Raw genomic sequence first — 24,875 nt, forward strand, 5'->3', positions numbered from 1 at the left:
TTCTGAACCGAATCACTCCTTTCCAAGGAGAGACCTTCAGGAGAACGAAGTCGCCGACCTGAAATTCAAGCTCGGATCGGCGCCTGTCTGCATAACTCTTCTGTCGGCTCTGGGCAGTCAATAACCTTTGTCTCACTCGCTGAATCTGCTCTGTCGTCTGGAGCACGATCTCCGTGCTGCCCATCACTCTCTGTCCCACCTCTCCCCAGCAAATGGGGGTCCGACACCTCCTACCATACAACAGCTCGAAAGGTGGCATACCAATGCTCGAATGATGGCTGTTGTTGTAGGAGAACTCTGCCAATGGTAAATACGCATCCCAACTACCCCCGAAGTCTAACACACACGCTCGGAGCATGTCCTCCAGCGTCTGAATTGTCCGCTCGCTCTGACCGTCTGTCTGGGGATGGTATGCGGTACTAAAATGCAATTTAGTACCCAGCTCCTCATGGAATTTCTTCCAGAATCTGGAAGTAAAGCGCACATCACGGTCTGACACAATCGAGATCGGCACCCCGTGCCGAGATACCACCTCTCTCACGTATATCTCCGCCAATTTCTCCGCCGAAGAACTCTCACTGATGGCGAGGAAGTGTGCACTCTTTGTCAACCTATCCACGATCACCCAAATTGCGTCAACTCCCCTAGCAGTCCTCGGCAATTTGGTGATAAAATCCATAGTAATCTGTTCCCACTTCCACTCGGGGATCTCCAATGGCTGTAACTTGCCATGCGGTCTCTGGTGCTCAGCCTTAACCCTACGGCAGGTCAAGCACCTCTCAACGAACCATGCCACGTCCCTCTTCATACAGGGCCACCAATATTCCTTCCTTAAATCCAAATACATTTTTGTAGCACCGGGATGAATCGAGAATTTCGATTTATGAGCCTCTTCCATCAACGTAATACGCGTACCGCCCACGAACGGCACCCAAATCCGACCCTGAAACGTCATAAGGCCTCGACTATCCTTGACAAACTCTGAGATTAACCCCACAACCCGCTCTTTCTTCTGCATTTCTGGTCGCACAGCCTCCGCCTGGGCCCCACGAATAGCGTCCAATACTGGAGTCATCACAGTCAGTCTCAAGCACACATCTCGCAATGGAGTGCTCTCCGCCCTGCGGCTCAATGCATCGGCTACCACATTAGCCTTGCCTGGGTGGTACAGGATCTCACAATCATAATCCTTAACCACATCCAACCACCTCCTCTGACGCATATTTAGGTTGGGTTGATCCATCAAATACTTCAAACTCTTATGGTCCGTGTAAATCGTACATCGAACCCCATACAAGTAGTGACGCCAATTCTTGAGAGCGAACACTACTGCCCCCAACTCTAAATCATGCGTGGGATACCTCGCCTCATGAGGCTTCAGCTGCCTCGACGCATAAGCTATCACATGACCCCTCTGCATTAACACTGCACCCAATCCCGAAATCGATGCATCGCAATATACCACGAAATCTTCCATCCCTTCTGGAAGCGCTAATACCGGGGCTTCGCACAATCTTTGGCGAAGTGTCTCAAAGGAGGTCTGCTGCTCGGGCCCCCATGAGAACGTAACACCCTTCCGGGTCAATCTGGTGTGTGGCACTGCGATCTTGGAGAAATCCTTGATAAATCTCCGATAATACCCTGCCAACCCAAGGAAACTTCTGATCTCAGAGGGTGACTTCGGCACCTCCCAACTCATCACCGCCTCAACCTTGGCCGGATCGACCAATATCCCTTTCTGATTAACCACATGTCCTAGAAACTGGACTTCCCGCAACCAGAAGTCACATTTGGAGAACTTTGCATAAAGTTTCTCCGACCTCAATACCTCAAGGACCTCCCTCAAATGCTCCTCATGCTGCTCCCTCGATCTCGAATACACCAGAATGTCGTCGATAAATACGATCACCGACCGATCCAACATCGGCCTGCATACCCTGTTCATGAGATCCATGAACACAGGCGGGGCATTGGTGAGTCCAAAAGGCATCACCACAAACTCATAATGTCCATATCGCGTCCTAAACGCTGTCTTCTGGACGTCTTCATCCCGTACTCTCACCTGATGGTATCCTGACCTCAGATCGATCTTGGAAAACCAAGATGCTCCCTGCAACTGATCGAATAAATCATCGATCCTCGGCAACGGGTAACGGTTCTTGACCGTTAGCTTGTTCAACTCCAGGTAATCAATGCACATCCGGTGTGAACCATCCTTCTTTTTGACGAACAGAATAGGTGCTCCCCATGGCGAGCTGCTCGGCCGAATGAATCCCTTCCCCAGCAACTCCTGGAGTTGCGAGGACAACTCTTGCATCTCTGGAGGTGCAAGATGATAAGGCACTTTGGCAATAGGCGCTGCCCCCGGAACCAGATCGATACTAAACTCTACTTGCCTCACAGGCGGTACTCCCGGCAACTCCTCGGGAAAGACATCTGAAAACTCGCGCACCACCAAAACCTCCTCAACTGACTTCGGTTTCTCAGAAACCTCCCGCGTATCCATCACATACGCCACGAAACCTTTACAGCCCTGCCGTAGACACTGCCTCGCCCTAGCGGCCGAACAAAAAGCTGATCCCGAACGGGTACCCTCGCCGTACACCGAAAGAACTCCCCCTCTAGGGTCTCGTATAGTCACCAACTGACGCTCACAGTCGATGACAGCGCCGAACCGGCTCAGCCAGTCCATGCCCACGATGACACAGACATCCCCCATCGCGATAGGAATCAGATCAATCGGGAATCCGACCCCGAAAATCTCTAGTACACATCCCCGAAGAACCTCCGTAGCACAAATCACCTTCTCGTCAGCTATAGAGACTCTCAAAGGTCGACTCAACGACTCACGACTAACGCCAATATGCTGACTAAAGGCCAAGGACACAAAGGACCTACTCGCACCCGAGTCAAATAACACTAAGGCAGGCACAGAGTTCACAAGGAAAGTACCTACGCGCATAATAACATAAGCATAACATATCGACATTAAAATAATTACATGAATTACAACATACCTGCCACAACATCGGGCACAGCGCGGACCTCTTCCGCAGTCAGCTGAAAGGCTCTTCCCCGAGCCCTCGGGGCCTCGGCCTTCACCGGTCGAGTCGCAATAACTCCGGCAGCAGGTGCAGATCCCTGAAGAAGCTGAGGGCACTCGGCCTTCCTATGGCCAGTCTGGTTGCAATGAAAGCAAACCGAAAATCCCTTGGGGCACTCCCTAGCAATGTGCCCCTCCTTGCCACACTTGTAGCAAGCACCAAATCGACATGCCCCATCATGACTCTTGCCGCACTTCCCGCAAGTGCGACCCTTCGAACCTCCTGTCCTCGAATCAGCGGACTTGGTCCGCTTGGCTGCCGGCTGGAACTGAGCCGGTCGCCGATCCACCCGCTGAGACTCGGCCTCCTCCCTAGCCTGAGTCTCCAACTCGATCTCGCGCTTCCTGGCATTCGCCTGAAGCTCAGCAAAAGTGTGGTAAGTGGAGTTTGACACAAACTCCCGAATATCCCTCCTCAAGACACCCAAGTATCGGCTCATCCGAGCCTGCTCTGAGGACACCAGCTCAGGGCAAAACATCGCCCTCTCATGAAACTTCCGTGTAATCACCGCAACAGAATCGGTACCCTGCTTGAGGGTTAAGAACTCCTGCACCAATCGTTCCCTCTCCACCGGGGGAACGTACTCATCCCTGAACATGGCAGTAAACCCCTCCCATGTCACCGCTGTAGTCTCTGCCAAAGTGAAATTCGCTGTCACGAACTTCCACCAGTCCTTCGCTCCCAGACGAAGCTGGTTCAAAGCGAACCGTACCCTCAGGTGCTCCGGGCATGAACAAGTATAGAAGCACCCCTCTATATCCGCGATCCACCTCATCGCAGCAATCGGATTCTGCGTCCCATCGAACTCTGGTGGCTTCGTGTTGCTGAACTCTCGGAACAGCAATGAATCACCCCCCTGTGGCCTAGCAGCGGCCACAGCTGCGGTAGCTGCAGCGGTTGCAGCCTCGGTCAATGCGGCGTACCGCTCGTCGAACGTCTCCATCAGGGTGGTCTTGATAGACCCAAACATCTCCGGGATCTCAGCCCGGATCGCCGCCGCCACCTCCTCGTGGATCATCTGGCGAATATCCGGTCTAACCATGATATCTCTGAAATACAACATAAAACTATCAGAGATTCTACCGAGTATAATCGTACTCGACACGCAACCCTACTCAATCCCAGATATCCAGGGATTCTTACTTGGGCCTCCCACTGACCCGGTGTCCTCGGTAGTACGGGCCCAATACTACCGACCACACCGCATCAATGTTCATCCCAAGTCCTCCTCCCCAGACTCCAGATAGTGAGTACTCTACTTCTGATACGCTCTATCTACCCGCATACTAGCAAAGCATCTCATATAGGCAACTTCCCTAGACTAAGGCATCACAAATCAGGCCACTCTAGTCCTATCATGAATACCTAGTCTTCTAGCATGCATAACAATTCATATCATATAATATTGTAAGGTATTTTGGGGATCTTTACCGTTCGGGCGCTGACTGATCGTACACACTGCTTCTTTCTTGCTTACCACAAAACCATTTACAAAAGTTTATGCCTTTATTTGAAAAGTTTCCTCGAATCCTCGGTTTGAGTTCAGTTACCCCCGAAGGTGCACCCGAATCCCTCAAACCTGGCTCTGATACCAATTGTAACAACTCAAATTTTTCAAACAAGTTTTTCATTTTAAAACATAATTATTTCCATTAAAAACAAGGCATAAACAGTTTAATTATTCGGTCAATACAATTATTCAAACTCCCAAGATCATAAAACAATCTTCAGTGTGTATCGATCATGCCGGCGCCTTCCCACGGTCCTCGCTAGTACCTGAAATACATGCACAACAACTGTAAGCATAAATGCTTAGTGAGTTCCCCAATATACAACTTACGCACATACGCCTTTCCAGGCCCGACCTTCCGGTCCATGTGTCTCAGGGGACTTCCGTCCTTGCTGGGTAAACCTTCCGGCCTTACCCACGCCGACCTTCCGGTCCATCACACATCTTCCGGTCCATGTGTCTCAGGGGACTTCCGTCCCTGCTGGGTAAACCTTCCGGCCTTACCCACGCCGACCTTCCGGTCCATTACACATCATATCGCCTTCCAGCCCATAATACATAGCACATATAACATATAACATACCACATATAGCATACATATCACATATCATATCCGACCTTCCGGTCACACAGTCAAACCCTTCCGGGTACAGTATAGTGAGAAGACTCACCTCGTAAATGCTGAAAGCTAGCAACTCCTGAAATCACTGGTGCACAAACCAACGAGCTACAACCCTCCTATAGCATTACATGACTCATTAGCACTCATATCATCTAAGTGTGACTATCCCTAAGAAGTCAGACTTAGGTCAACTCTGGTCAACGGTCAACTCGACTGGACTCGGCGAGTACCATGGCGACTCGGCAAGTCTAGTCGTCCTCACAAATTCCTGAATATTCCCTTTCTACTCGTCGAGTATTCCTCTTGACTCGACGAGGTCCTCGTGGAAGAATCGCGGGGCCACCCCGACTCCACTCGCCGAGTCTGATGAACAACTCGGCGAGTCCCAGTAAATCTTCAAGCTACTCGCCGAGTCTGAAGAACAACTCGGCGAGTCCATGCCATGCAGACGAGTAACTGCTTCCTGAGATAGGTCTCGTCCCGAAGTACACATGCATGGGACCTTCTGGACCTCTAAAGGTCCTAATACAAGATTATAATCGTGGGGTAACAAGGCATTACTTCATCAAATCACTTTGTTGATAGCAGTCTGAATTAGGAAGACCAAGTTGTTCAACCCCTGATGAAAAAGGAAAAGTTTCCATATACATCGACTGCAGTCTGAATTAGGAAGACCAAGTTCTGTCTCGAGACTCATAACTTCAGGTATGATAAGTTTTTGATACAACTATTCATAAAAATTGGAGCTTATGTGGTAATATATATGTCAACAGTTAAAAGGCTTTTGAAAATATCATTTCTTATGTATCAGAAAGATTAGAGAGAACCAGATATAAATTACAGTTGGTCAAGGTTTTAGTGTCGGACGGGTGTTACCTGTATCCGAAAATAAGAGAGAACGAGTTGAGTTGAGTTGAGTTGAGGGAGAACTAATGTAGAATAGATGATGCAAGATCAACAAACCTGATCGCAAAGCCACGAAGGGAGCTCGGGCTGCTCGATTACAACGTAACAAAATGGTAATTTGATTATCTTACTGGAACTTTCCATATATTAATGTTCCTTTTTTAACTGAATCATAACGAATGACTTAATAAAGAAAGTCTGGGGAATTAGGCTTTACCCATTAATTCCCGACTTTTTACATATTTGCCTCCATTGATTTTTTGGTTTGAATGATGTAGATGAGAGAGCAGAATAGAGTTGCCCTTTTGAAAGAGAAAAGGACTACAAGTGCAACAATGTGAATATTTCTAGTTCCAGTTCCATCTCTATTTTGCAACTTTATGTTTGTTATAAATTTTGTCAAAGGTATAGATAGATACTTAACTGACACAATTACATGACCAATTCTGCAATTTCTTGGCAATTCACGCACTGATAAAAGAAAGAAATAGTTTATACGAAAGTACACACATCTTAAATATTTGGACTAATAACTGTTGAATACTTGTTTCTAAATTTATCAGTGATTTTTTATATCACAAAGAGTCAATCTGTCTTGTTGGAAAATTAATTAAGTAATATTTCATCATAGATTCATCGGACCTTCGCGTAATTGTGGAACCTTCATTAGCTAAACTGTATCACAACTTAAGAAAAGATCTCGCTGAGTTATTCCAGTATAAAGTAAGTAATGTATCCTCTCTTATTCATTATTACCAAAATAATGATCTGGAATGATCTGGAACACTTCTTGTATAAAACTATACATAATCGGTGTGTTTTATTATGATTACAATAGTAATATGAGTTTTTTTGAATAAAGCAGTTTTTTGATACTTCTGTTTATGGTAGTGGGTTTCCACGTGCAGCTGATGAAAGACCATCACCATTGGTATGTATAGCTTGAGTGCATCTGTGGCTTAATCTTAATTCAATTTTATATTATCTTATTGTCAAGTTTGTTTAGTAAGCTTAACAAGAGTAAACATGGTATCCTTATCTCAATTGCATTCAAACCACAAGCTTCCGGGGCCAATTCATGTAACAGCCCGGAATTTCCAGGTATCTTTGTTGATTTGATTATTTTGTGTTTTGAGAGGGGACTCGGCGAGTTGGAGCTTAGACTCGCCGAGTAAGGTCGCGATTCTGGACACGGGATTCGTTTGGACTCGGCGAGTCCAGGATATGGACTCGGCGAGTCTGCGCTGTTTAATGAAACCCTAATTTCCCGGTCCTAAGCCCTATTTAAAGGACCTTATGGCCCTCATTTGCGGCGACCTTGAACCCTAAGAGCCCCCATACGACTGTGAGCCCTTGTGAGTGTATTTGGAGGCCATTTGTTCACCATTTTGTGTGATATTGCAAGAAAGGAGGGAGAGGATCAAACTTGAGGAGTTGAGGAGCTTGGATCTGTTGCTAATTCATCAGGGGAGTCTTCTTGAGGTAACTTTCAGAGCCAAACTTCGTGTTTTGTGTTGATGTGTCAAATCTAGGGTTTCTTCTTGCATTTCTTGGCTTAAATTGGAAGTATGAAAGGTTCCATGGAGATATGGAACCTAGATCTGGGCCTTAGCAGGTCCAGGAGACCCCATATGACTAGCTTTATGTCCATCCTTTTGAGTTAGAAGCTAAGGTGGTCATATTAGAGGTTGTTTCCCCAAAATAAGCCTTGTACGCATTGCATGGCAACCAAGACTGAGACTTTACGTGACAAATAAGCTTGGGAAGGCCAGATCTATGAATGAATGGAACGGATCTGACCGCAAAAGTCAGTTTTAGCTGGTGCATGGCATGGACTCGCCGAGTCTGATGAACAAACTCGACGAGTCTCTTGAATATTGTCCTTGAGGACACCCAGTGTGTAGTCTTGACCGAGTTATGGTTGAATCAGTGAGTCAGGACGAGTTAGAGAGGGTCGACAGGTGGTCTGAGTCGAGCTGGGACTCGCCGAGTTGTTCTTGAGACTCGGCGAGTTGAGTCGGGGTGGCCCCGCGACTCTCCCAGGTGGAACTCGTCGAGTCAGGGGAAGTACTCGACGAGTAAGAAGGAAATCCTATGGAGTTGTCGGATGCGTCTAGACTCGCCGAGTTGCCCTTGTGCACTCACCGAGTCCGGTCAAGTTGACCGTTGACCGTTGACCAGAGTTGACCTATGTTTGACTTCTTAGGGATAGTCAAACTTAGAAGATAAAAGTGTTAATAAGTGATGTATGATGTTATAGGGAGATTTTAGCTCGGCGGATCGAGCACGAGCGACTTTGGGATTTGCTAGCTTTCGATATTCACGAGGTGAGTCTTCTCACTATACTGTACCCGGAAGGGTTTGACTGTGTGACCGGAAGGTCGGATATGATATGAGATATCTGTGCTATATGTTATACGTGCTATGTATGTTATGTGGGCCGGAAGGCGATTATGTTATGGGCCGGAAGGCGATTATGTTATGGGCCGGAAGGCGTTGTGAGTCTTGGACCGTAAGGTTGGCGTGGGTAGGACCGGAAGGTTTACCCAGCAAGGACGGAAGTCCCCTAAGACTCATGGACCGGAAGGTCAGGGCCTGGAAAGGCGTATGTGCGTAAGTTGTATTTTGGGGAACTCACTAAGCATTTATGCTTACAGTTGTTGTGTATGTGTTGCAGGTACTAGCAAGGACCGTGGGAAGGTGCCGGCATGATCTGTACACACTGATAGATGTTTTGTGATCTTGGGGTTCATATGATTTGTATTCCGACGTGACACTTGGAATGTTTATGCCTTGTTTTGAATGAAAATACTTTATTTTGAAATGAAAAATTTGTTTGAAAATTTATGTTGTTACAAATTGGTATCAGAGCCTTGGTTTGAGGGATTCGGGTGCACCTTCGGGCGTAACTGAACTCAAACCGAGGATTTGAGGAAACTTTTTAAGTAAAGGCATAAACTTTTATAAATGATTTTGTGGTAAGCAAGAATGAAGCAGTGTGTACGATCAGTCAGCGCTCGAACGGTAAAGATCCCCAAAATATCTTACAATGTTATGTTAAGAGATGTGATATGATATGAATTGTTATGCATGCTAGAAGACTAGGTATTCATGATAGGACTAGAGTGGCCTGATTTGTGATGCCTTAGTCTAGGAAAGTTTGCCGATGAAATGCTTTGATAGCGTGCGGGTAGATAGTGCATAACAAAAGTAGAGTACTCACTATCCGGGGTTTGGGAGGAAGACTTGGGATGAATGCTGATGCGGTGTGGTCGGTAGTATTGGGCCCGTACTACCGAAGACACCGGGTCAGGGGGAACCCAAGTAAGAATCCCTAGACATCAGAGACTGAGTAGGGTTGTGTTATCGAGTGTGATTATACTCGATGGAGTCTCTGATAGTTTTATGTTGTATTTCAGAGACATCATGGTTGGACCACGCCACAGACCGAGTACGAGCGGTGTGAGTGACGAGGAGATTCGTCAGATGATTCATGAGGAGGTGGCTGCAGCGATCCGGGCTGAGATTCCGGAGATGTTTGGGTCTATTAAGACCACCTTCATGGAGACTTTTGATGAGCGGTACGCCGCATTGACTGAGGCTGCAGCCGCTGTAGCTACCGTAGCTGTGGCCGCTGCCAGGCCGCAAGGGGGTGACTCGTTGCTGTTTCGGGAGTTCAGCAACATGAAGCCACCTGAGTTTGATGGGACGCAGGATCCGATTGCTGCGATGAGGTGGATCGCTGATATTGAGGGGTGCTTCTACACTTGTTACTGTCCGGAGCATCTGAGGGTATGGTTCGCTTTGAACCAGCTCCGTCTGGGAGCGAAGGATTGGTGGAAGTTCGTGACCGCGAACTTCACTTTGGCAGAGGTTTCAGCAGTGACATGGAAGAGGTTTACCTCTATGTTCAGAGACGAGTACGTTCCCCCGGTGGAGAGGGAACGATTGGTTCAGGAGTTCTTGACCCTCAAGCAGGGTACTGATTCAGTTACGGTGATCACGCGGAAGTTTCACGAGAGGGCGATGTTCTGCCCCGAGCTGGTGTCTACAGAGCAAGCTCGGATAAGCCGGTACTTGGGTGTTTTGAGGAGGGATATCCGGGAGTTTGTGTCAAACTCCACCTATCATACCTTTGCTGAGCTTCAGGCGAATGCCAGGAAGCGCGAGATCGAGTTGGAGACCCAGGCCAGGGAGGAGGCCGAGTCTCAGCGGGTGGACCGGCGGCCGGCTCAGTCTCAGCCGGCAGCCAAGCGGACTAAGTCCGCCGTTTCGAGGACGGGAGGTCCGAAGGGCCGCACTTGCGGAAAGTGCGGCAAGAGTCACGAGGGGACATGTCGATCTGGTGCTTGCTACAAGTGTGGCAAGGAGGGGCACATCGCTAGGGATTGCCCCAAGGGATTTACGGTTTGCTTTCATTGCAACCAGACAGGCCATCGGAAGGCCGAGTGCCCTCAGCTTCTTCAGGGATCTGCACCTGTTGCCAGGACTACTGAGACTCGACCGGTGAAGGTAGAGGCCCCGAGGGCTCGTGGGAGAGCCTTTCAGCTGACTGCGGAGGAGGTCCGCGCTGCGCCCGATGTTGTGGCAGGTATTTATTTTGATGTGGAGATGTTATGCTTATGTTATGTTATGCGTAGATACTTTTCTTGTGAACTCTGTGCCTGCTTTAGTGCTATTTGACTCGGGTGCGAGTCGGTCCTTTGTATCTTTGGCCTTTAGTCAGCATATCAGCGTTAGTCGTGAGCCGTTGAGTCGGCCTCTGAGAGTTTCTATAGCTGACGAGAGGGTGATTTGTGCCACGGAGGTTCTCCGGGGATGCGTGTTAGGGATTTTCGGGGTCGAGTTTCCGATTGATCTGATTCCTATTGCGATGGGTGATGTCTGTGTCATTGTGGGCATGGGCTGGTTGAGCCGTTTCGGCACCATCATCGACTGTGAGCGTCAGCTGGTGACTATACGAGACCCTAGTGGGGGAGTTCTTTCGGTGTACGGCGAGGGTACCCGTTCAGGATCAGCTTTTTGTTCGGCCGCTAGGGCGAGGCAGTGTTTACAGCAGGGCTGTAAGGGTTTTGTGGCTTATGTGATGGATACGCGGGAGGCTTCCGAGAGGCCGAGATCAGTTGAGGAGGTTCCAGTGGTGCGTGAGTTTCCAGATGTTTTTCCTGAGGAGCTGCCGGGAGTACCTCCTGTGAGGCAAGTGGAGTTTGGTATTGATCTGGTTCCGGGGGCCGTGCCTATTGCTAAGGTGCCTTATCGTCTTGCACCTCCAGAGATGCAAGAGTTGTCCTCGCAGCTTCAGGAGTTACTGGGGAAGGGATTCATTCGGCCGAGCAACTCGCCGTGGGGAGCACCTATTCTGTTCGTCAAGAAGAAGGATGGTTCACACCGGATGTGCATTGATTACCGGGAGTTGAACAAGTTGACGGTCAAGAACCGTTACCCATTACCGAGGATCGACGATTTATTCGATCAGTTACAGGGAGCATCTTGGTTTTCCAAGATCGATCTGAGGTCGGGGTACCATCAGGTGAGAGTGCGGGATGAGGACGTTCAGAAGACAGCGTTTAGGACGCGATATGGGCATTACGAGTTTGTGGTGATGCCTTTCGGGCTCATCAATGCCCCGGCTGTGTTCATGGATCTCATGAACAGGGTATGCAGGCCGATGTTGGATCGGTCAGTGATTGTATTTATCGATGATATTCTGGTGTATTCGAGATCTAGAGAGCAGCATGAGGAGCATTTGAGGGAGGTCTTTGAGGTATTGAGATCGGAGAAGCTTTATGCAAAGTTCTCCAAATGTGATTTCTGGTTGCGGGAGGTCCAGTTCCTAGGACATCTCGTTATCAGGAAGGGATTCTGGTCGATCCGGCCAAAGTCGAGGCGGTGATGAGCTGGGAGGTGCCGAAGTCACCATCGGAGATCAGGAGCTTCCTTGGGTTGGCAGGGTATTATCGGAGATTTATTAAGGGTTTCTCCAAGATCGCAGTGCCGCTCACCAGATTGACCCGGAAGGGTGTTGCATTCTCATGGGGTCCCGAGCAGCAGATCTCCTTTGAGACACTTCGCCAAAGGTTGTGCGAAGCCCCGGTATTAGCTCTCCCGGAAGGGATGGAGGATTTTGTAGTATATTGTGATGCATCGACTTTGGGGCTGGGTGCAGTGTTGATGCAGAGGGGTCATGTGATAGCTTATGCGTCAAGGCAGCTGAAGCCTCATGAGATGAGATATCCCACGCATGATTTAGAGTTGGGGGCAGTAGTGTTCGCTCTCAAGATTTGGCGTCACTACTTGTATGGGGTTTGATGTACGATATACACGGACCATAAGAGCTTGAAGTATTTGATGGATCAGCCCAACGTAAATATGCGTCAGAGGAGGTGGTTGGATGTGGTCAAGGATTATGATTGTGAGATCCTGTACCACCCAGGCAAGGCTAATGTGGTAGCCGATGCGTTGAGCCGCAGGGCGGAGAGCACTCCACTGCGAGAAGTATGTTTGAGATTGACCGTGATGGCTCCAGTATTGGATGCTATTCGTGGGGCGCAGGCCGAGGCTGTGCGACCGGAGATGCAGAAGAGAGAGCGGGTTGTTGGTTTGGTTTCAGAGTTCGTTACGGATGGACGAGGGCTTATGACGTTTCAGGGTCAGATTTGGGTACCGTTCGTGGGTGGTACGCGTATTACTTTGATGGAAGAGGCTCATCGGTCGAAGTTTTCTATCCATCCGGGGGCTACGAAGATGTATTTGGATTTGAGGAAAGAGTATTGGTGGCCCTGTATGAAGAGGGACGTCGCATGGTTCGTTGAGAGGTGCTTGACCTGCTGCAGGGTTAAGGCCGAGCACCAGAGACCGCATGGCAAATTGCAGCCATTAGAGGTTCCCGAATGGAAGTGGGAACAGATCACTATGGATTTCATCACCAAATTGCCGAGGACTGCCAGAGGAGTTGATGCAATTTGGATGATTGTGGATAGGTTGACGAAGAGCGCTCACTTCCTTGCCATCAGTGAGAGTTCCTCAGCGGAGAAGTTGGCGGAGATATATGTGAGAGAAGTGGTGTCTCGGCATGGGGTGCCAATCTCGATTGTTTCAGACCGTGATGTGCGCTTCACTTCCAGATTCTGGAAGAAATTCCATGAGGAGCTGGGTACTAAATTGCATTTTAGTACCGCATATCATCCCCAGACAGACGGCCAGAGCGAGCGGACGATTCAGACACTGGAAGACATGCTTCGAGCATGTGTGTTAGATTTCGGGGGTAGCTGGGATGCGTATTTACCCTTGGCAGAGTTTTCCTACAACAACAACCATCATTCGAGCATTGGTTTGCCACCCTTTGAGCTATTGTATGGTAGAAGGTGTCGGACCCCCATTTGCTGGGGAGAGGTTGGGCAGAGAGTGATGGGCAGTACAGAGATCGTGCTTCAGACGACAGAGCAGATTCAGCAGGTCAGACAGAGGTTATTGACCGCCCAGAGCCGACAGAAGAGTTATGCAGACAGACACCGGTCCGAGCTTGAGTTTCACGTCGGCGACTTTGTTCTCCTGAAAGTTTCTCCTTGGAAAGGAGTGATTCGATTCAGGAAGAGGGGCAAGTTGGGGCCCCGGTATATTGGGCCATTTTGTGTGATTGCAAGGGTAGGCCGGGTAGCCTATCGTTTGGAGTTGCCAGCTGAGTTGGGGCAGATCCACGACACTTTTCACGTGTCGCAGTTGAGGAAGTGTATAGCCGATGAGTCGGCAGTGGTTCCATTAGAGGATATTCATGTGGATGCGAGTCTGAATTATGTTGAGAGGCCTGTGGCCATCAGGGATCGGAAGATCAAGGTTCTGAGGAACAAGGAGGTACCTCTGGTGTTGGTTCAGTGGCAACACCGGAAGGGATCGGAGATGACCTGGGAGCCGGAGCGCAAGATGCGGGAGCTGCATCCGGAACTATTTTCAGAGCGAGACTTCGAGGGCGAAGTCTAGTTCTAGTGGGGGAGAATTGTAACAGCCCGGAATTTCCAGGTATCTTTTTTGATTTGATTATTTTGTGTTTTGAGAGGGGACTCGGCGAGTTGGAGCTCAGACTCGCCGAGTAGGGTCGCGATTCTGGACACGGGATTCGTTTGGACTCGGCGAGTCCAGGATATGGACTCGGCGAGTCTGCGCTGTTTAATGAAACCCTAATTTCCCGGTCCTAAGCCCTATTTAAAGGACCTTATGGCCCTCATTTGCGGCGACCTTGAACCCTAAGAGCCCCCATACGACTGTGAGCCCTTGTGAGTGTATTTGGAGGCCATTTGTTCACCATTTTGTGTGATATTGCAAGAAAGGAGGGAGAGGATCAAACTTGAGGAGTTGAGGAGCTTGGATCTATTGCTAATTCATCAGGGGAGTCTTCTTGAGGTAACTTTCAGAGCCAAACTTCGTGTTTTGTGTTGATGTGTCAAATCAAGGGTTTCTTCTTGCATTTCTTGGCTTAAATTGGAAGTATGAAAGGTTCCATGGAGATATGGAACCTAGATCTGGGCCTTAGCAGGTCCAGGAGACCCCATATGACTAGCTTTATGTCCATCCTTTTGAGTTAGAAGCTAAGGTGGTCATATTAGAGTTGTTTCCCCAAAATAAGCCTTGTACGCATTGCATGGCAACCAAGACTGAGACTTTACGTGACAAATAAGCTTGGGAAGGCCAGATCTATGAATGGATGGAACGGATCTGACCGCAAAAGTCAGTTTTAGCTGGTGCATGGCATGGACTCGCCGAGTCTGATGAACAGACTCGACGAGTCGCTTGAAGATTGTCCTTGAGGACACCCAGTGTGTAGTCTTGACCGAGTTATGGTTGACTCAGTGAGTCAGGACGAATTATAGAGGGTCGACAGGTGGTCTGAGTCGAGCTGGGACTCGCCGAGTTGTTCTTGAGACTCGGCGAGTTGAGTCGGGGTGGCCCCGCGACTCTCCCAGGTGGAACTCGTCGAGTCAGGGGAAGTACTCGACGAGTAAGAAGGAAATCCTATGGAGTTGTCGGATGCGTCTAGACTCGCCGAGTTGCCCTTGTGCACTCGCCGAGTCCGGTCAAGTTGACCATTGACCGTTGACCAGAGTTGACCTATGTTTGACTTCTTAGGGATAGTCAAACTTAGAAGATAAAAGTGTTAATAAGTGATGTATGATGTTATAGGGAGATTTTAGCTCGGCGGATCGAGCACGAGCGACTTTGGGATTTGCTAGCTTTCGATATTCACGAGGTGAGTCTTCTCACTATACTGTACCCGGAAGGGTTTGACTCTGTGACCGGAAGGTCGGATATGATATGAGATATATGTGCTATATGTTATACGTGCTATGTATGTTATGTGGGCCGGAAGGCGATTATGTTATGTGCCGGAAGGCGATTATGTTATGGGCCGGAAGGCGATTATGTTATGGGCCGGAAGGCGTTGTGAGTCTTGGACCGTAAGGTTGGCGTGGGTAGGACCGGAAGGTTTACCCAGCAGGGACAGAAGTCCCCTAAGACTCATGGACCGGAAGGTCAGGGCCTGGAAAGGCGTATGTGCGTAAGTTGTATTTTGGGGAACTCACTAAGCATTTATGCTTACAGTTGTTGTGTATGTGTTGCAGGTACTAGCGAGGACCGTGGGAAGGCGCCGGCGTGATCTGTACACACTGATAGATGTTTTGTGATCTTGGGTTCATATGATTTGTATTCCGACATGACACTTGGAATGTTTATGCCTTGTTTTGAATGAAAATACTTTATGTTGAAATGAAAATTTTGTTTGAAAATTTACGTTGTTACAATTCAGTTGCTGAGACATTTTCTGAATTCAAACACCTTCTTCTTGTGTATAAGATCAATAGAAAATTGAGTACTTTCTTGTGTATAAGTTCTATTAGAAGACAAACATATTTTTGATCCCTTTGAGATTTATCCATTTGTCTACTATTGGAATGATTATTTGTATGACATTAACTTTGTGCAATGTATTATATTTTTTGTATATGGTATTTTATTTTCTATTATGAGACATGAAATGGAAATTTAATTTAAAAATTAGTAAATCTATAAATAATTTTTTTTAAACATTTCAAATTATGATACGCAAAAATGTGTGTCATCTTCATTTATGACATGGCCTTTCTTGACAAGGGCTTTCTTGATACGCATTGCGCGTCATTAACATGCGCGTCATAAGGTTACGACACGCGAATGCGTGTCGTCTTCCTTTATGACAGGGCCTTCCTTGATACGCATTGCGTGTCGTAAACGCGCGTCGTAATTGCGCGTTGTAAATGAGCGTCGTAAATGCGCGTCTTCTATATACGACGCGCAAAAGCGCGTCGTCTCTCTTATGACATGGCCTTCCTTGACGCGCATTTGCGCGTTGCCTGAGTCCTTTACGACGCGCAATGAGCGTCATAAAAGGCTATTTTTCTAGTAGTGTCACGGCCAGAAAAGACCGATTTGTTTATGCTTTGTTTAAAAAATCAGAGTAGCATTTTAAATAAAAGAGTTGCGGAATTTGTCCCTAAAACAAAATATGATAAATATTTATCAAAGCATTTCTGTAGAAATATATTTCATTAAAAGACTCGGGATGTCATGTTCGATACAGATCAAAAGCATAAACCGTACAACATAAGCCTTACTATATTATTTCGTATTTACAGGCCTATAATCCCTTATCTCTCATCCAAACATTTATGCTCACGCGCCACTACCTGTAATACAAGAAACTAAGTGGGTCAGGCTTGGGAGCCTGGTGAGCACATAGGGTTTTCAACCCACAATAAATAAATTTATTATTTTCATCAACCAAACAAACCCGATTACCCGTTCCAGTTATCCTCACTTTTCGTCCCTAAAACATCTAACATAAGGGACCTAGCCTAAGGGTTTTCATCGGGGTGACAACACATGCTTCGGGGGTTCCTTAGCAATTCATGTCAAATAAGGCAACCATGTGGGGGATGGAGTACTGCTGGTGAGCACACAGTTCAAATAAACACCTACAAATTGCGAGCCTGCTAGCGTTCCACTGGACTGTCTAGAATAGTCTGTGATCGTCATCTATACTCTGCTAGATGACTGGATCATCAATAACATCTTTAACGAGGCCTCTCATTATTTTATTTTGTCACACAGCAACTATTACATGTACCCATGTTTTACCCAACACATTTTGTAGATATAAAATACATATACAGTTTAAATCATTTAAAACATGTATAAAATCGTTCATCCAGCATAGATAGCAAGTATACAAATAATATACACACAACAGGTAATTTATATAAAATACTTCATATCTATGTGTAAGATGAAAGTAACTATGCAGTCACCTATTAAGGTGGTGATTCGGTACTCGGAGCCTCGGGGACCACTAGGGTTTAGTTTAATATTCACCTATACTAATTAATAGTCTAGATTTATCATTAATTCAGAGTTTACTTCATGATATATCAAGTAAGGAACAACCAGGTAAGATCATATCGGAGGTAGGATCCGTTTGGTATACGAAGTATACTGTTTGGAAATCCCACTTTAAACACCTCACTAAATCACAACTTTGACATCATTCCCGTATGTAGATCAATCGGTATAACGGCTTTGAATTACTGATCAATCTTATTTATAAGTTCATAATACGACATTATATTAAAATAAAAGCTATATTTAAAATAGCGTAGACGTAGCTTACTTACAACAGGTTTTATAGAAAACCAGGCTTCGCTTGGAGCAGCGTTTCCGAACCGAAAGACCCTTTCTTCTCGGGACTTTGGGAGCCTCGGAGCTTCCTTCGGGTGCTAAGGGTTTACCTAGACTTAGGAGGGGTTAAGAGTGGTACAGAGAAAAAGAAACTAGAGAGAGAATGTCACAACTAGCATTTTAGCTAGGAAATTCTATTCTCGTGTACTCATTCAACTATTATAAAACATATACTCTAAGTAAATATCACCTAGTTCTCATTTAAATGCATCGTTCATGTTCAACAAAGATTCTGAAAACCTTAAGAATCCCGGTTTAAGTCCATGTTGGACTAGGATTTCCTCATTGGGCCTAATGGACCAATAAGCATTCAATTCAATTACATTGGGCTTAGAAACCCTATTTGGGTTCTAAATGGACCAAATTCATAAATCTATATCATTTTGGACCATTTGGGCATAGAATGATTCATTCTAAACCTAATGGACCTTATTGGGTAATAACAACTCCAATTAACCCTAATGGACCATAAAACCCATTCTTTTATACTATTTGGGCCGTGAACCATCAATAAGGGCCCAATGGGACGAAAACTATTTATTGGGCTTCACAAACTCCAACATAACCAAGAGTGGGCCAAGCTAATTCAATTTCATCCATCTAAAGCCCAATTCTCGGCCCATGATAAAAGAAGAAAGAAAAACAAAGGAGAATATTATGGTGCCACCTCAATAATACATGGAGGTAATCCATGCAAATTACCCCCTAAAAAATACCAAATCCAATACATCTATGCACCTATCACATCTTCATCTCTCTTCCCTCTCCTTTTTCTTCCACTCGGCCGAAGGTAAGCACACACACATACAACATCAAACTCTCTCAAACACTCACAAGAACACTCCTTCCTTTCCTCTCAAATTTTCGAAGATCTAGGGTTGTTCAAGAAGATTTCCACCAAAAATCATCATTTTCTTGGTAAGTCCTTACATATCCAAGTTATTTAACTTCATTCTCATGTTAGATCACTCCTTCTAAACAAATTTTTGGTGATCATACTCCTAGAAACCTCCTAAGTTCGAGATCCACTCAAGAAAGCTTGTTAGGACCAAAAATCTCTTCATCGCTTCTTCAAAACCGAAACATCAAAGAAAAGGTGAGTTCATACCCCCTTGTTTTCGGTTTTCATATGATTTTGGGGGAGAATACAAGTAAAATGTGTAGATCTATGTGTTATATGCATGTATTGTGTGATTTCTTAGTTTATTTTGTAAAATTGTGTTAGATCTTAATATATCTCGACATCTTAAGCAACATGGAGTAAAAATCCATAAACTAAGACACCTTATACATCATATTATCAAGTTAAAAGTGTTTATATGTTTAAGATATAGAAATTTAAAGCAAAAACCTTGTTAAGGGTCAAAATTGTCAAGAAAACAAAAGATAAGGGCAAAAAGTGACATTTGCGGTTTTTAAAGGATCAAACACGTCCTACTTGTATAAAAATGGATTTTTTTTGATAAACATGCTTTACAATGGGCCAAAAATGTAAAATTTTAGCTTAATGGGCCTAATATTTGGGCCTCACGGTTTTGAGCCCAAATTTGAGAAAAATGAAAATTTTGGGATTAAAAATGTTATTTGACCAAAGTTTGAGTCATAAATGTAAATAACCCAAATTAAGGGGTGAAAATAACATTTATTTCTAAATTGGACAAAAAATGTAAATTTTATCAAAATTGGGCCGAAAGTGTCAATTTTACAAACAGGGGGCTGAAAATGTAATTTTTTGCAAAACTGGGCCATAATGACTAGTTCATCTGTCTTGGCATTCTAGTGAATGCCCGTATTGAATTAGGATTTTGTCGTCCTAGACTGGCCGAGTCTAACTGTAGCAAACAACTCAGGCGTGGGGGAGTTACCCCCGTATAGATCTATACACAAAATCTCGCTCTCCCTCCAAGACTCTGGTTATAACTAAAGACTACGACCGACACTTATTAGTGTCACTCATTATTTCCCACTAAATCCAATTGAAATTGAATAAACTTGTTTAACAACCTGATTTATGTTTACTTGAATAAAAGGGTAAGCCTAACAGACGAAGAGAAGAGGGCAGCAGAGGCCCACTAATCATGTATGTTATTATAGGCTGTCGATTATGCGACAGACACGTTAGCCCATCACGTATATAATTGGTTTGGACCTTACTAGCAATGCAAATGGACCACTAAGGCCCAATAGCATGTTAAAGCCATTGGGAGTCCATTAGGCATGTAATTGGGTCACCTGAGGCCCAATAAACATGTGTGATTATATCGGGCCCAATAATCATGTTATTGGGCCACAAAGGCCCAATAGCACATATAGAAGGTATTTGAGCCCAACCTTTGAATCGCTTACGTTTTATCGAGTTTAAGTTCGTATTGTTGGTATTTGTGGTATGCTAAAGGTTTATTGGCAATAACAAAATATCTTAATGTTTGATTTATAACGAAGTTTTCATTATATATATATATATATATATATATATATATATATATATATATATATATATATATATATATATATATATATATATATATATATATATATATATATATATATATATATATATATATATATATATATATATATGACCATGCGTTATAAACTTGATATTTTTAACCAAAAAATTTGTAATCGTATATTTGGTCCAAAAACATTAAGATTGACCATTGTGGACCCTTTTTCTATAAAAATAGCAGTTTTAGTCCCTTTTAATGAAAATTGACATTTTTGGTCCTTAAACCATTTTTCTTGACATTTTCCACCCAAACTTTATTTGAATAGTAATTTCTGTCCAAAACTATTGCATTTGTCATTTCCAGCCTTTATTTGTAAAAAGTTAGATTTTTGGCCCAATTTCCGTAAGTTTTACAATTTTGACCCCAAAATCAAAAACTTTGCATTTTTAGTCCAATTTGGTAATAAATTCATTTTCAACCCTTGAAAAAGTTTATTTACGTTTTAGACTCATAATTTGTTAAGTTTTCCATTTCAGCCCCTCAAGACTTCATTTTTTCGCAACCTTGGGCCCAAAAACTCGTGAGGCCCAATTTAAAGCCCAATATGCTAAATTTTATGTTTTTGACCCTTTGAAAGGTATTGTTTTCATAAAAATTAGCTTTTATACTAATAAACAACTTATAACCTCATAAAACCGAAAATTAACAATTTACACCCAATCTTTGTTATTTTTGCAAAAATGACATTTGTAAGGTTCTTTGGTTTTGTTTTTCACTTTTTAAACTTAAGGACCCTTAGATCTATGATGTATGTTGTTTATTATGTTTTTTAGTTTATGATTCTTTCACCCTTTTTGCTATAGATCTCGAAATATAAAAAATATTACATATTATCACAACCAAAAAACTAAAGAATTCACATATAGCATACAAACACACATAGATCATCACATTATACTTGTATTCTCTCCCCCCCCCCCCCAACAAAAAAAAAATAAGTAAAAACCGAAAACAAGGGGGTATGAACTCACCTTGCTTAGTTATTCTCGGTTTGAAGAAGAATTGGAAGAGGTTGAGGTGATTCTCGGCCCTAGCAAGTTTCTTGAGAGGTCTTTGGGCTTAGATGGGTTCTAAGAAGCATGATCATGAATTTGCATGAGTTAAGACAAGATTTTTGATGAAATATAGAAGTTAAGCCATGGATTCAAGTAAAGAATTACCAAGAATGATGATATTAATTGAAAAACTCCTTGAAGACACACACCAATGCTCGAAAATTTGGAGAAAACGGAAGAGTTCTTGAGAGTTTTCTTGTAAGAGTTTGATCAAAATGAAAATGGTGGTGGTGTGTGGTGCTCTCGGCGTAGATAAGGAGAGAGAGAGGGGGGGATGAGCTTGCCTTGAAACTTGAACTTGGCATGGATACATGAGGGATATAACTTAGATGTATGTTGGATAATCATGAGGTGTCAACATAAAAGTCAACTCTCTTAATCTTTTTTTTTGTATATATCTAGATGGGCCGAGAGAGAGAGAAAGAAGAGGGATGGAATGGGCCTTTAATGCTTGGTTTCAATAATAGGAGGCTCATTTTGATGGTTTTCGGCCCATTGGGACCTTAGAGGTGTTTACGACCCAATTAGATTAAAAGAATGGGTTTCATAGCCCATTAAAGCTAATTAGGTTAATTATGGCCCAATAAGGTAGACCAATTCATTTTTGGATACATCATAGCTCAAAATGTTAAATTTCATGAAAGTGGGTCCAATTAGGGCCCATTTAAGGGTCCTAAGCCCAAAATAGTCAAATTGGAAGTTTATTGGCCCATTAGGCCCAATAAGGAAATCCTAGTCCATAATGGACTTAAACCGAGATTTTTATGGTTTCCAATCTTTTGTTGACCATTTGAAGTGTTTGCATAGAGTGTTTGATGGAATTTCGTTGTCACTGAATAATCATCATGCATACTTTCAAGTTTTAGCCACAAATGTTACTCTTGTTAATGTAACAAAAAAAACCCTTAGAATTCCTAGTTGTGACAGTTGGCACCTTTGAGTGTACAATCGTAGTCTGTAGTTATAACGAGAGTTTCCTAGAGGGAGAGCGGGATTTTTTGTATAGATTTATAAGGGGTGACTCCCCACGCCTTAGTTGTTCGCTACAGCTAGACTAGGCCAGTCTAGGGCGACAAAACCTTGAGCAAATACCGACATTTGGAAAAATGCAAAGACAAGCAACCTAGTCATTATCATGCATGGTTATAACGGCTCATATAGAGATCCAATACCAATTTAACATTTTGGAGATTAACCCTTCGATTGTGTTAATACAAAACAACTTATTTAACGGTACAATAAATAAGAAAATATCGGATTTTCTGGGGAAATATTAATATTCAATTATCACTTACTTACAATACAAAGAAATCTCAACTACATTCATATATGTTACTACTGTGAAATTCACACATGCATCTATACTTGATTTTCACATCATTTTCAGACATTTTACAGAAAATATCGGATTTTCTGGGTTTTTACAAAAGATACAAACACTTTTGTTCAAACATACTTACGAACTCACCAAAATTATATATGTTGACCGTTTACAAAATAACTTGTATTCTCAGGTAATCGGTAAGCAGGAAGATTTTCAAGTGTATGGATTTATTTTGTGTAACATCACTCATCATACTATTAATACTTTGAATTATGTATTTTATAACAATGTTCTTGATGTGAATAATGTTGGTTGTTATATGTAATGTCGGTGATGAATGTGTTATGTTTCATGTATATTCATTGTGATAATAATTCAATTGTTAGTCACACGAGCCCCTGGACGTTTCCACTGTCTGGTTCGGGGGTGTGTCAGGTTGGTATCAGAGCAATGTTTATAGTGAACTAGCATATCTAACCATACATGATATGCAACTATAAACACAATGAGACTAAATAACTCTGAACAAAACAAAAATTTCACACTTATGTGCGCATATTAGAATAATAACCTAACAATATTTAATAAAAAGCTTTTGGAGGAAATTGAAAACTATGATTAAACCTGGGCAGTTATGTACTCATATTAGGGATAAATATAGCCTGATCAGCTATATTTATTCAGAATATGACCAACATGTTTTCATGAGTAATCATAGCGGGAAATGAATCCAAAATCCTACCTCACTCTCCAATAACTATAGGGAACCCAAACCTAAAAAATTAAAATATACTATAGGATTAATCAAAACATGACTTATTCCTGCGCCCTCGTGTAGTCACCATGGATGTTGATCAGCAAGGAGTAAATTTTTATCAATCCCTAGTGGCTCATGGGATGCTTGAGGAGAATCCCGAAGAAGAACAAGGGAGAGCCCCTGGCATTGGGCCCGACGAGTACCCTGATACAGACTATGAGTTTGATAGGACTTATGGAGACATGGAGGAGGATGGGGACGCAAATGAAGCCCCTGTCGAACCACCTACCGATGAGGCACACCAGGACCACCCTGCTCCACCAGGAGATCCCGTTGGTGAGGGTCGTTCTCTAGAAGCAGAGGTTGCCACAATTCGGCAGCAACTATTTGCTATGGAGGCACGAGCCGTGCAAGCTGAGCAGAAAAGGGATGAGGTCATCGGAGAGATGACCGAGATGGCTTAGTTTTTGGCACAACATTTTGGGATATGATTTCGCTACCACCATTAGGAACTTCTCAGTATGATCGGGATCAATAGTATATCTTATTACTATTAGGTTTCTCTTAGGTGTACTATGCTATGCATTATTGACCTTATGTTTAAGTGATCACACTACTCATAGGGTTGTCATGCTGCCGGATTTTGTATTACTCCATGTACTGTATGCCTTCTAGAAAATTTTCATGTATCAAAAAAATTAGTATTAATGAAAATGCTTTATGTTTTTATCATGATGTTGTTAACTGCTATGTGTATTATTTCTTGTTTTATGTAAATACACGAAATTACTTAAATACACACTCGATACGCCTAGCATATGGGATTCCAAACTCTCAAAACAACATGCACTCAACACCTTTCCGTTCTGTAACAGAAAGATGCCTCAGAGACCCAACCGTGGAAACAACGCAACACCAACCCTACCTGAGATAAACTCAGTTGCATTCCAGGCAGCAATGTCCGCTGCGGTCACTGCGACACTTGCACAGATTCGCAATGGAAACAATGAAGAAGGGAACGGACAAGGAACCAGAAGCACAAATCCAGGAAAAAACCATGGAGCCGATCGAGCACGTACCTACTGTTGGATAAGGTGTCTAAGTCCATAACTATTTCTGGTATGTACTTGACCCGACCCGACATGGTCCATTTGGGTTGCATGGCACCATGCAATTGGATAGACTAAATGAGAGAAATAACATTTGGAGATTATTAATATATTATAAGTTCTAATATATTAATAATAATATTTGATTAGTTTGATCAATAATTAATTTAGAATTAATTAAGTGGTCAAAAGAGAACTAATTAAATATATGGGTT

This window comes from Lactuca sativa, chromosome 5, assembly GCF_002870075.4.
Source record: "Lactuca sativa cultivar Salinas chromosome 5, Lsat_Salinas_v11, whole genome shotgun sequence".
NCBI classification, from domain to species: domain Eukaryota; kingdom Viridiplantae; phylum Streptophyta; class Magnoliopsida; order Asterales; family Asteraceae; genus Lactuca; species Lactuca sativa.